Below are 14,662 nucleotides of genomic sequence, written 5' to 3' on the forward strand. Positions count from 1 at the left end.
AAGCAACAATTGGTATCAGAGCTTGGCGCCTGGAATATTTGTTCTAGATCTAATTGAAACATGGCGAATACGAAGCTCAAGATCTCGGTGTTCGATGGATCCGGCAATTTCTCTTTGTGGAAGACACGAATGTTTGCTCATCTAAGGATCCTAGGCTTGAAGGATGTCTTGACGGAGCAAGAGGATGTAGCTCCAGGGCTCAAGGAAGACAAAGCGGATCCAGCGGTAAAGAAGAAGCGGATCGAAGATGAAGAGGCGAGAGTTAGTCGTAGCGAGAAGGCGATGGATATTATCTTTCTTAATGTGGGAGATAAGGTGTTGAGGAAGATCGACAAGTGTACAACAGCAGCGGAAGCATGGTCTATGCTTGAGCGTCTGTATTTGGTGAAATCTTTACCCAATCGCGTTTACCTTCAGCTTAAGGTTTACAACTACCGGATGCAGGATTCAAAGTCGTTGGATGAGAACATAGACGAATTCTTGAAGATGATATCAGATCTGAATAATCTTCAAATCCAGGTTCCGGATGAGGTACATGCGATCTTGATCTTGAGTTCTCTTCCAGAGAAGTATGATATGTTGAAGGAGACGCTGAAGTATGGACGAGACGGGATAAAGATGGAGGATGTCATCAGTGCTGCCAAGTCTAAGGAGTTAGAGTTGCGTGATGAATCTGGTTTGTCTGGTCAAGCTGGTGAAGGCTTATATGTTCGAGGAAAGAATTTCACAAGAGGCTCGATAAGTCAGACAGGTCAGAGTAACAGTGGTGGATCAAGATTTGAGTCTAGAGATGGAAAGAAGATTTGTTGTTGATAAAATAAAAATTAGAATCAATCAAAAATTTGTTTTTAATAAAAAGCTTGATCACACAATAGTTTTAATCAAAGAGAAGACATACACAATAGGCATTGTAAGTTTCAATCATATCTCGTTTTCTCCTTTTGCCTCCTTCCTTCAGCATATAATATTGGTTATAATATCCAAGTGAGACAAGTCTCGACATGTTTTCATCATATCGACGCTTTTCCGAATCGCTTTGTATTTTTCTTTCCCCTTCTGCAGGTTGCTTGATTTGCACTGAACTTGGAACATAAGAACACAAATGTAGCCAACCATCTTTGTTACCAAAATTTCGCCCGTAATCCAATACCCTACGGTAATTAGCCTCTCCAATGACAATAACACTGTGGAGCTTATCTTCAGGAGAACCAAAGGTGAGTTTCTTCTCCTCGTCAATGAAGAAGCTTCCATTTATAAATGGAATATGTTTATTAAATCCAGCAGTTTCGACTCTCAAGAACTTGCTCCACAGCACCTCTTCAGTCTCAATCTTAGTAGTAATCCAAAAATCAAGTAGCATTGAATCACATTGCTGAAGTAAAAGCGCAAGCTTCTTGTGGGCTTATGACATTTATACTAAGTAAGGGAAAGACTCTGTTGGGTTCAGAAGGTTTCAGCTTGCTGAATAAAGACGGTTCAGATTGTGACATTTGGTTTGATTGAAGCCGTCTACGACTAACGGAAGTCAATCGTCTCTCTTCTCCTTTGTTTCTATCCTTTTGATATATCATTCATTGTATTCATTAGAGAGTTTGTTAGATCCTAGTGAGAGAAAGAAAGAGAGAAGAAGAAACACTTGTAGAGAGAGAAGGCTCGAGCTTGAGCATCTTTGTTCTAGTGGATGCGGGATAATCTCCGGCGAGACGTAGGATCCTACCTAAGGATCCGAACTCATAAAATTCTCTGTGTCGTTTACGCTTTCTGTTCAAACATTCACAAACGAGAGAGAGAGAGAGAGAGTAATCATCATAGATCTAAGATTTTTGAGGTTATAGAAGCAACAATTGGTATCAGAGCTTGGCGCCTGGAGTATTTGTTCTAGATCTAATTGAAGCATGGCGAATACGAAGCTCAAGATCTCAGTGTTCGATGGATCTGGCGATTTCTCTTTGTGGAAGACACGAATGTTTGCTCATCTAAGGATCCTAGGCTTGAAATATGTCTTGACGGAGCTAGAGGATGTAGCTCCAGGGCTCAAGGAAGACGAAGCGGATCCAGCGGTAAAGAAGAAGCGGATCGAAGATGAAGAGGCGAGAGTTAGTCGTAGCGAGAAGGCGATGGATATTATCTTTCTTAATGTGGGAGATAAGGTGTTGAGGAAGATCAGCAAGTGTACAACAGCAGCGAAAGCATGGTCTATGCTTGAGCGTCTGTATTTGGTGAAATCTTTACCCAATCGCGTTTACCTTCAGCTTAAGGTTTACAACTACCGGATGCAGGATTCAAAGTCGTTGGATGAGAACATAGACGAATTCTTGAAGATGATATCAGATCTGAATAATCTTCAAATCCAGGTTCCGGATGAGGTACATGCGATTTTGATCTTGAGTTCTCTTCCAGAGAAGTATGATATGTTGAAGGAGACGCTGAAGTATGGACGAGACGGGATAAAGATGGAGGATGTCATCAGTGCTGCCAAGTCTAAGGAGTTAGAGTTGCGTGATGAATCTGCTTTGTCTAGTCAAGCTGGTGAAGGCTTATATGTTCGAGGAAAGAATTTCACAAGACGCTCGATAAGTCAGACATGTCAGAGTAACAGTGGTGGATCAAGATTTGAGTCTAGAGATGGAAAGAAGATTTGCTGGATTTGTGGGAAGGAAGGGCACTTTAAGAGACAATGTTATAAGTGGCTTGAGAGGAACAAGAATCAGTCTCAATCAAGCGAGAGGGGGGAGACTGCTCTGGTCAAGGATAATGATCAAGACCCGTTGGGTCTGGTGGCATCAGAAGTTAACATTAGTGAGGATAAGTCGGATCAGGATGAGTGGATAATGGATACAGGGTGTTCGTTTCATATGACCTCGAGGAGGGATTGCTTGACAGAATTTAGGGAGATGAGTTCTGGAAGAGTAAGGATGGCGAACAATTCCTACGTAGAGATAAAAGGAATTGGCAGTGTTAGGTTTGACAATGCAGACGGCTCAGGGTTTGTGTTGCGAGAGGTCAGGTATATGCCGGATATTACGAGGAACTTAATATCCATGGGTAGCTTAGAAGCTAAGGGATGTGAATTTTTAGGAGGAAATGGCGTTTTACAGGTAGTAAAAGGTTCTACAGTAGTTATGAGAGGACATAGAAGGTCATCTCTTTATATTCTTCAAGGGCGTGCAAGGCAGTCAGAAGCGTTAATGGTAATGACAGATGGTTTGGACCGAACTCAGTTATGGCACAGCAGGATGGGTCATATTGGTCAACATGCTCTGGAGGTACTGGCTAAGAAGGGCTGTTTCGGAAGTGACAAGATGTCAGAGATCAGGTTTTGCGAAGACTGTGTTGTAGGCAAAACACATAAATCAAGCTTTGGTGCTGCACATCACGTTACCAAGGAGAAGCTGGAATATATTCATTCAGATCTCTGGGGGTCACTAAGTGTACCTTTTAGTTTAGGCAGAAGTCAATATTTTATTAGCTTCACTAATGACTGGTCGTGAAAGGTTTTGGTCTATTTCCTGATGACCAAAGACGAGGCTTTCAACAAGTTTGTTGAATGGAAAAAGATGGTTGAAGTTCAGAGTGAAAGGAAAATAAAGCGACTAAGGACGGATAATGGGTTAGAGTACTGCAACCATAAATTTGATGAGTTCTGTAAAAAGGAAGGAATAGTTCGACACAGGACATGCACTTACACACCCCAACAGAATGGGGTTGCTGAGAGGCTTAATCGAACCATCATGAACAAGGTTAGGAGTATGCTTAATGAGAGTGGGTTGGAAAAGAAGTTTTGGGCAGAAGCAGCCTCAACTGCGGTGTATCTGATCAACAGATCACCATCAACAGCTATTTTCTCTCAGACTCCTGAAGAATTGTGGTCTTCATCACCTGTAAGCTACTCTGGTCTGAGAAGGTTCGAGTGTGTTGCCTATGTTCATTCCACTGATGGCAAGTTAGATCCTCGAGCTAAGAAAGGGGTGTTTACGGGATATCCTGAGGGAGTAAAAGGGTTTAGAGTGTGGCTTCTCGAAGAAGAGAAATGTGTTATCAGTCGTAATGTGGTTTTCAGAGAAGACGTTCTATACAAGGATTTCATGTCAGAGGTACTACCAGGTATGGTCTCTGAAACTTTGTTTGTTACTAACAAGGTGTCTAGTTTTGAATGTGCAGGTAATAACAGGGACAAAGGCTCGGTGGTTCAAGGGGAGGTAGATGAGCCGGTTAGTCGTGGTCAAGGTGTGACAGACAATTATCAACTGGCGAGAGATTGTGTGAGAAGACAGACCAAACCACCGGAAAGACTACAAGATTATGAAATTAGCGAGGAGATTCTGGATCAGGTTTTAAATGAGGCAACAGGCTGTGCTTATATGGTTACTGAGGAAGGTGGGATCACTGAACCAAGGTCTTTCCAAGATGCGGTCAATATCCAGATAGCGATAAATGGTTGGAGGCTTCAGATGAAGAGATGCAGTCACTTTTAAAGAATAATACGTGGGTATTAGTTGACAGAGTTGAGACACAGAAGCCGATAGGTTGTAAATGGGTTTTCAAGCGTAAAGCAGGAATCGTAGGAGTCGAAGGTCCCAGGTTTAAAGCGAGATTGGTGGCGAAAGGGTATTCACAGAAGGTGGGCATAGACTACAAAAGACTTTTTCACCGGTTGTTAAGCACATATCGATAAGGTTTGTTCTTTCGATGGTGGTACACTTTGATATGGAGCTTCAACAAATGGACGTAAAGACAACATTTTTACATGGTAACTTGGAGGAAACCATTTATATGGAACAGCCAGAGGGTTATGTTGATAGCAAGTATCCAGAGAAGGTGTGTCTCCTGAAGAGATCATTGTATGGCTTGAAGCAATCTCCAAGGCAGTGGAACAACATGTTTGATGAGTTTATGCAGAGCAATGGGTATGAAAGGAGCAAACACGACTGTTGTATCTACTTCAGGAAGCTGTCAAGTGGTGAGTATATCTATCTATTACTGTACGTGGATGATATACTCATAGCTTCAAAGGACAAGGAACAAGTTGGCAAGGTTAAGGCTCTTTTGGGTTCTGAGTTTGAAATGAAGGATTTGGGAGATGCTAAGAAGATACTGGGAATGGAAATCATGAGGAATAGATAGAGAGGCACACTTCACATTTCGCAAGCAGGGTATCTGTCAAGAGTTTTGGGTAACTACAGAATGAACCAAGCAAATTGTGTGGATACGCCTCTGGGATCACACTTCAAATTGAAAGCAGCTATAGAGGAAGAGTACTTGGAGCAAGCAGATGCAATGAGGAAAGTTCCTTATCAGAGTGCAGTAGGGGTTTGTTGTACTCAATGATTGGGACTCGACTGGATTTGGCTTATGCAGTTTGTTTGGTATGTAGGTTTATGAGTAAACCTTTGAAGGATCATTGGTTGGCAGTAAAGTGGATTTTGAGATATATTCGTGGAGCTCTGGAAAGGAAATTGTGTTATAGAAAGGAAGGAGAGTTTATACTGCAAGGGTTTTGTGACTTGGATCAAGCTACGGATAAGGACAGGAGAAGGTATGTTACTGGAATGGTGTTTACTCTGGGAGGTAACACCATTAGCTGGAGGTCGTCTTTGCAGAAGGTAGTGTCATTGTCGTCTACAGAAGCTGAGTACATGCCCTTGGCAGAAGCTGTGAAAGAAGTGGTTTTGCTCAAGGGACTTATGAATGAGCTTGGTTATGATCAAGGATCAGTGAAGATCCATTGTGAGTCTCAGAGTGCCATAGCTATGGCGAAGAATGCCATGTATCACGATAGAACCAAGCACATAGACGTGAAGTATCACTTTATCAGGGAGTTGATTGGTAACAGAGTAGTACAAGTGGTGAAGATTGCAATGGAATACAATCCAGCGGACATTTTCACTAAGGTATTGCCCGTGGGTAAGTTCCAAGAAGCTTTGGAACTACTCAGGATTACTAAGAATTAGTTTGGAGCTGAAGCTCCTGTAACAGCTGAGTGGGTTTACTTAGGAGATATGAAGTCAGGTGGGTTTTACCTGAGGAAGGTGAACGAGTGTGTTCAGGTTCCGGAGTAGGAATCCAGAAGAAAGCTAGAACAAGTCGTATAAATGTCAAGGGGAGGTTTTGTGGGATTATGACATTTATACTAAGTAAGGGAAAGACTCTGTTGGGTTCAGAAGGTTTCAGCTTGCTGAATAAAGACGGTTCAGATTGTGACACGTGGTTTGATTGAAGCCGTCTACGACTAACGGAAGTTAATCGTCTCTCTTCTCCTTTGTTTCTATCCTCTTGATATATCATTCATTGTATTCATTAAAGAGTTTGTTAGATCCTAGTGAGAGAAAGAAAGAGAGAAGAAGAAACACTTGTAGAGAGAGAAGGCTCGAGCTTGAGCATCTTTGTTCTAGTGGATTCCGGATAATCTCCAGCGAGACGTAGGATCCTACCTAAGAATTCGAACTCATAAAATTCTCTGTGTCGTTTACGCTTTCTGTTCAAACATTCACAAACGAGAGATCGAGAGAGAGAGAGTAATCATCGTAGATCTAAGATTCTTGGGGTTATAGAAGCAACACTTCTCTTCTCTAACACAAGATAAAGTGGTAACGTCATAATGCCCACCAATAACAGGCAGAGGCAAGAGCGGGCCAAAACTCTCACTCGTAAAATCGAAACAGATTATGCAATCGACCATGACTTCTTCAAAATTCTCGTCGTTCCTTTTAGCAGTACACTAGTAAGTGTTTCCCTTGAGAGAAACGCCACGGTTACCAAACGATATACGCCAATATGGAGTGACATCAAGAGTCGTCCATAAACCAGAGTCAAAATCATAAATCTCATACCAAAAAAACTGCTCTTCGGGATCATATTGGTGGTAACTATCTGTAAACCTCAAGAGCTTGTGCCTACGGCAAGATTGGCTCTTCTTATCGAAATATCCAAGAGCGTAAAAGAATCTGTCCCATATTATATATGGGTGATGATAAAATCTAAACTCGATCCACCTTGATTGCCCCAAATACGGATTACAAACCACACACTTAGAATCACCTTTCAATATGCATAGCATTAAACCCTCGCAGTGAAAGAAGTCAGACATAATTACTTGTTCGTCAAGGCAAGTAATTTTGCCTTTATGCTTTATAGATGGATATCTGTTGATGACAATGCTCATCAAGTCAAGAGTAGAAGAACTACTGCTCACGATCATCTGAGAGTCAGCTTCCTTTGCTGCGGCTAAGGCTTTACCGATGTGCATCTTCGCAAAGTTCTGACACTTGGTTAGATCGTTCCACTTTTTGCAGGTTAGTCGAACAGCTCTCATTGATGTCAAAGGAACCCTAATGAAAATTTCATTTACCAAATCATCATGAAGATTAGAGATCCTCGTCTTCGTCCTCATTGTTTGGGTTTTGCAATCAAAACCTCTCCTCTTACTTTTCCTCTGATTTATATAATGGCGGTTGAAAGAAGATACAGAAACACTAAACAAAGCTTGGCCAATCAGGCTTTTTACACTCTACGATACAAGTCACATGGCTTGGAGTTAGAACATATTTACGAAATTATCATTACATTAATGTAACGTTTCCTTTTTTTTGTTAACAATTATTCCCCCTAATCGCTCGCGACTTTCCAAAACAATCGGACCAAATTATGTTCATTCCAACAATTATTTGTACCAAATCTAGATAATAAGCCTTATGTTTTCTGTAATTTATTTATGCAATAAATATTAAATATTCAAATTACTATATTTTCTAAACTTAAAGTTTGCTCACGATTTTCTACTCACAAACATAATCCTAAACCATATGCTACATGTATAAATAATCTAACAATAGATAAAAAAAATAAAATAAAAAACCAGCACATTGAAGTTTAATCTTCATTAACATTTCTTAGCTCCATATTATTGGTTTATTTTTCAATATTTTGTTCCAATCTGGTCTATTTTTTTTTATTTGTCAGGAAGCCGCCGGGTGATGAAATTAATGATATATAGTGACGAAACTTATAAAAAAAAACAAAGTGATGAGAGCGATTCTTCTGCTCAATATTGTCTTTGTTTTAGGTTTACGATTGTGTCTTGCCGAGATTCATATTTTGTTAACTCACTCAGGAGGTCACGACACAAACTCAGGATTGGATAGGGGTTTTGATCTGAACACACAATCTCTGGACATCGAGATAAAGCAGCATGAAAATGACCATTTTTTTATAAAAAAAAACTTTGGTCTTTTCCCCTACCAAATTTATTTTGTGGAATCAACAATGTTTTATCTTTTTCTTCTTTTGTTATTTTATATATGGTAAAATGGCAAAAAACTGTGGACTTTGTACAACGTTTTATATACTTTTCGTTTTCTTTCAAATTTTATATACCAAAGATTAGAAGAACTGTTTGTTTGGTGTCACACAATGATATAATCTATTTTCGTTTTTAGCTCTCAGAATTTATTAAACCGCTAATAATTTTTTTATTCAGTAATTTTTGTTTCATTTAATTCTATTATATTTTATATCAATATGATCTGAATTTCGCGGATAAAACAAAAAAAAATTAACTATATCATAATATACGATAAACTGGCTCTCCGAAAATCGATTTGCCTCTTCAAACTAATTATACATCAATAAATGAAAGAGGTCGCTCGGATCATCCAATTTAAAATCGGATAACTCAAACAAAATTCTGAAAAAGTACATGAAACAAATATTTGAAAATTGAAAATTCATATGAATAAGCATCATCTATTCAAATAAAATGAGACTTGTTTTAGTAAATGAGACATTTGATTAATGTTGATAATTCTGCATAGACTACTACAAGTCTACAATTACTTTTTTTTCACTTATGAATTTCTATTGGAAAGTTAAACAAAAAGTTTCTCAGCATTGGTAAGAATCAAAACCTTTTTTTTAATAAAGCCGGCATCAATATTCCTTTCTTAGAAAGAACAACAACTATCAAAATTCTTAGAAAAAGACATCAAAATTAAAGGCAAAAACTGAAACTGAAACTCTTTGAATCAGAACATACATAAAATGCATGTTTAAGTTTGGATAGTCATATAGCGATAACAATACTAATACAAACGAGTAGATTATAATTAGTATTATATTTTTATTCTATTTTTTTGTCGACACGAGTAGATTATAATTAATTAGTTTTAAAAATAAACATCAATAATAATAATCAAATTTAAGAAGATGCATATTTTTGTATAGTCATGATAGCTTATATACAAAACTCTGATCCTATGATTTCGATAGGTCAGCATAATTGCAAAATTTCTCAGAAAATTATCTAAAACTTTAACCTTTTTCCTCCACTAACTTTGGGAAATTTGGTTCTGGATCTGCTTTATATTTTATTAGAAAAGCCTTGTGATTTTATGATTGGTCGGACAATTCCATACACTACAGTTTATAGTTTTTATAGCTCTAGAAAATATTGAGAAAAAGATGGAGAGGACGAAGGTTATGTACTGGGGTTTGTGAGGGACTGAAGAAAGAAACGAGTCGGAGTTTGTCGTAGTTGATGCAACTGATATGAAGCAAGTCGCCGTGGTGCGTCTGCCGGAGAGGGTATATGTAAGACCCCGACCCTAAAATCCCGTACATGGCCGTACAGGCCGATAAAAAATTTTCTAGGGCCTATTAATTTTCTACTTGTTCGTTTAACAATTTGCAACAGCGGATATGTATAACAGGTCAAATAACTTAATAATACGAATTCATTAATTTAAAGGTTCAATTATCCTTAACAACCATGCATGGTAAAAGTGCAACCCATAAAATATCAAGCTATAATTAAAACTAACCAAGCCAACCATCCTCTTCCTCCTTTGCCTCCGTCACACAAGCTGGTCAGACCTTTCTTTTCCTGCGTCCATAAAAGGAGGCGTAAGCAAACAAGTTTGCTTAGTGGAGCGGTCATCCCGTCTCACTAGGCTCATTTTAATAATCTCAATCCAACATAGGTTAGTTTAATCAAGTCATGCATTTCAAAGAACCATGGGATAGCTGTCCAAATCGTTTAGACCAATTTCCAAATTATTGCAATAAAAACATTAACAAGACAAGCAAGTAATCAAGACTAAATAACCATCGGTCAAGAGATCGACCATAGAACTCGGCCATAGTCACGCACTCACCTTCGGTTTTGACGTACGGTGTTAAACTCTCGGTTCCTATGCCCAATTCTGATCCCCGCCTCTACACTGACATATCTACATCGTTAACAACCGATGTATGAACCATATACTATCGACGGATCAAGGTGGAAGAAGACTTACCGTACTTCTCTCGATCTAGACTTATGGAAAACTCGGCCAGGCTCGATGGAAACTCATTTCTCTCTCTCTTTCTCTTGCGGCGGCTCAAAAGGTCTTATGCGAATGCTAGAGAATTTCTCTAAGGGTTCCATCCTTTATATAGGATCGACTAAACCGCCTTGAGTTGCCCCAAAACGATAAACCCTATCTTTCACCAACTTCCATATTTTTCGCATCTATCCTTATCCGACCAATTTTGCCTTTTCCGCGAGTTTCCATTTCTCTCGGGTTTCCTTTCCCGTGAGTCGGCTTAAATCTTCGCAAGATTCTCGAGTCCCCGGGCCACCCATTGGCCCATAATCTAATTGATCCATCCTCGTCCATCGGCCCGATCTATCATTCACCGATGCAACCATTTCCGGATAGTCCTACTTCACTATCACTCTCACTATCACTCTCACTATCACTATCACCATCACTAGGACTTTCACTCCCACTATCCCTCGGACTGTCACTTAGACTTAATACCGAAATATTCCCATTTTCATCCAGAAATTTGCATGCCTACATCATCTACAAGGTAAGCCAAGGACATCCTTTTCTTCAGTTCAAACATCTGTTCACTACTTCAGTAGTCTCGAACTCTCCATTCTCTCCAAGTCCCATCAACTATCGATTCATGGCCATCGTCCTTTTCAGACCATGATTAGTCTTATTCTCGTCCAGAGGTTCGTACCACTTTCGTTCTCTATCGGCACAGATTACCGTTCCGCTATCGGCACTTCTCGGCACAGATTGCCGTACCGCTCTCGGCACTTTTCGGCACAGATTGCCATACTGCTCTCGACACTTCTCGGCATTGGTTGCCGTACCGCTATCGGCAATTCTCGGCACAGATTGCCGTACCGCTCTCGGCACTTCTCGGCACAGATTGTCGTACTGCTCTCGGCACTGGTTGCCATACCGCTCTTGTACCGCGTACGTACCATCTTACATACCACGTACGTATCATTTCACGTACCGCGTACGTACCATCTCACGTACCGCGTACGTACCATCTCACGTACTGCGTACATACCATCTCACGTACCGCGTATGTACCATCTTACGTACCGCATACATACCATCTTAAGTGTCGCGTACGTACCATCTCACTTACCGCGTACGTACCATCTCACGTACCGTCAGTACCGAGGGAGCCGGTCATTAGATTTCTCCCCTACTTAAGGACGATTCGTCCTCGAATCTTTGCTCTCTTTCCCAGGAACTTCCCTCTTGAACCACTTCTTGAAATTTACTTTCATAACTTCCTCCGGTTCCCAAGTTATTTCCTCTACTCCTTCACAATCCTATACCACTTTGATCAATTTCAGCTTTTTCTTCTTATGCGGACCTCTCATCTTAGTACCAATTATCCGAACTGGTCGTCCGATGATTGTCATGTTCAGCTGTAGATCAGGTGGTGGTTCGGAGATCACATTCTCCCGTCCCGTTATGCATTTCCTTAGCATAGATACGTGAAACACCGGATGAAAAGAAGCCATGGCCGGCGACAATTCCAACTTATACGCCATCAAACCAATCCTTTCTAGTATTTGATACGTTCCCATGTAACGCGGTGTCAACTTGGTGTTCAACGCCACTCGATCTTTTCCCTTATAAGTCACGGTTTTGACCTGAAATTCTAGCTCTCTTTGGCGTTTATCCGCATAACTTTTCTGTCTATCCTGGGATTCTTTCATCTTTAACTTCAAAATCTTGATCTTTGCGGTCGTCTCGTCCACTACGGTCTATACACGCCACTTCCAATCGCATCAAGTCCTTGGGTTGATTTATCTATGGACTTTGTCCTTGGTCTACCACCATGCGACAAGAAGGACGCTATCTTCGTGGTAGTGGACCGTTTTCCAAGATGGCCCATTTTATACCGTGCAACAAGACCAACGATGCCATGCACATCGCCAACCCGTTCTTCCGTGAGGTGGTGCGGCTACATGGCCTTCCCCGCACCATTGTGTACGATCGCGAGCCCAAATTCCTCGGCCACTTATGGAGGACAATATGGAGAAAACTCGGTACGCGGCTATTGTACTCGACCGCGTGTCATCCGCAGACGGACGGCAAAACCAAGGTCATCAACCGCACCCTTGGAGCACTATTGCGGACCACCATAGGCAGTAACAGGAAGTCTTCGGTTGAATGCCTACCATTTGTGGAGTTCGCCTACAACCTTGCCACGCACTCGACCACCAAAAAATTGCCATTTGAGATCGCTTACGGATTCAAGCTGCTGACTCCTATGGACGTGTTACCGTTACCACCCGGTGAAGTAGTGAACCAAGATGGCGCGAGCAAGGCCGAGCTCATTAAGAAGTTACATGCGGAAGTCAAGGCCAACATAGAGCGGCGGACCGAACATTATGTGCGGACAGCTAACTAGGGCCGTAAGACCATGGTTTTCAAGGAGGGCGACTGGGTTTGGTTGCACCTACGACCAGAGCAGTTTCCACAAAAGAGGAAGGACAAGTTGAGCCCCCACGGCGATGGACCATTCCGAGTCATCGAGAGGATCAACGACAACTCCTACCGCCTAGAACTGCCCGGTGAGTACTTAACTTCGACTTCATTCAATGTTTCTGACTTGGCCCCATTTGATGTAGGTACCGAGGACGATGTTTTGAGGGAAAACCTTTCCAAGGGGGAGGGGATGATGGAACCCAGTACGATGGCCAGCATACAGACACGAACGAGGACCAAAGCGGACGAGGAACCAAGAACGCGGCTATTTCCGGAACTAGAAGGCCATCAATCGAAGCACCGAATTTGATGCCCGGAGCTACAACAAGAAGTCGGACAGCAGCAAGGACCGAAAGGAAGAAGTGTCTCATTTTTGTCCAAGCTTTCGTCCAAGAACAAGAGGAGCTCGACCACGGACCCAACCGACCCGATGTACAGCCAACCGAGGCTCTTCTAACGGTCTTCACCATCACACAAGGGTGAAGACCTCCAAGTCATTAGGGAAAGTAGTACTCTTTTTCCCACCTTGGGTTTGTCCCAATGGGTTTACCAAGGGGGTTTTAATGAGGCTATAATCCCTAGTGAATGGCCATGGCCTAGGACCACTTCGGCCACGTGTCCATTCTATCACTAGTTTAGTTTCGCTTATGACCATCGTCTTTTTAAACTATTTTCTGGACGCTGCGTTTTAGTTTTATCCACGTGTTTAGGGTTTTGAGAGTTCCCTTATGTAAGCCACCCTATATAAAGGGCCTAGAACTTATCATGTAAAGGTAGACAATAATTAATAAAGAAGAAAGTTATCTTTTTCCTCTCATTTTCAGTGATTGAGAAGAAACCCTAGAAGCTTCACGAACCAGGTTCGTAAACTTCTAGCTTAGCCGTATCACAAGGAGAGCCATCCTTCGTGTGTCGCTACTTCGTTCCATATCTATCCCCTGTTTGTTGAGAGATTAGCGAGTCGAGCATCTCCTCGCGAACCTCTTTCCATCCGTTCTTATTGTCCTTGGTGTCGTCTCCATCCGTACGTTGCTTCGTCCGCCGTTCCTCGTCCATTCACGTCCTGAGACGAATTGCATCTCCGATCTGCTCCGCTGGCTTGCTCCGTCCGTACGTCCATGGTTCACGTCCGTAGTCCGGGGTCAAATCAAGACGCGTCCGTGTAAACAACATACGGCTCATCCGGTTCGGTAGTGCTAAAACTGGTGTACTAGTGGGCATGTCCTTGAGCCTTGAAAAACTCTGTATCACAATCGGCTGTCCATACATACGGTACATTCTTTCCAGTTAGTTGGGTCAGCGGTTGTGCCATACTCGCAAAACCTTTGACGAACCGCCGATCGTAGCCGGCCAATCCTAGGAAACTTTGGATCTCTGAGGCGTTTTGCGGTCTAGGCCATTCTGTTATGGACAGAATCTTCTCCTGGTCCACGGACACTCCCTTGTCCGATACCACATGTACTAAGAACCCGATCTCCCTTTTCCAAAAACTGCACTTACTAAGTTTGGTGAATAGTTTCTGCTCCTTCAACCTTCCCAGTACTTTTCTCAAGTGTGCGGCATGCTCCACTTCATTCTTCCAGTAAACCAAGATATTGTCTATGAACACGATCACAAACTCGTCCAAATATTCTCGGAACACATTATTCATAAGCTTCATGAATGCGGCGGGGGCGTTGGTTAACCCGAACGGCATAACCACAAATTCATAATGACCGTACCTTGTCCTAAAGGCCGTCTTCCGAATGTCCGATTCTTCTATCGGGATTTGGTGATATCCCGAAGCCAAATCGATCTTCGAAAAGTATGTGGCTCCCCGGAGTTGATCTAGCAACTCGTCAATTCTCGGCAAAGGATATCGATTCTTTACCGTCACT

At 41.7% G+C, this 14,662-nt stretch overlaps 1 pseudogene; it reads right to left on the reverse strand.

Annotated features, from left to right (window-relative positions):
• Positions 1 to 877: 877 nt before the first annotated feature.
• LOC104707071 (putative F-box/kelch-repeat protein At3g22870 pseudogene) lies at positions 878 to 7,261 on the reverse strand (annotated as a pseudogene).
• Positions 7,262 to 14,662: the final 7,401 nt, after the last annotated feature.

This window comes from Camelina sativa, chromosome 1 (genome assembly GCF_030686135.1).
Source record: "Camelina sativa cultivar CO46 ecotype springtype chromosome 1, ASM3068613v1".
NCBI classification, from domain to species: Eukaryota; Viridiplantae; Streptophyta; class Magnoliopsida; order Brassicales; family Brassicaceae; genus Camelina; species Camelina sativa.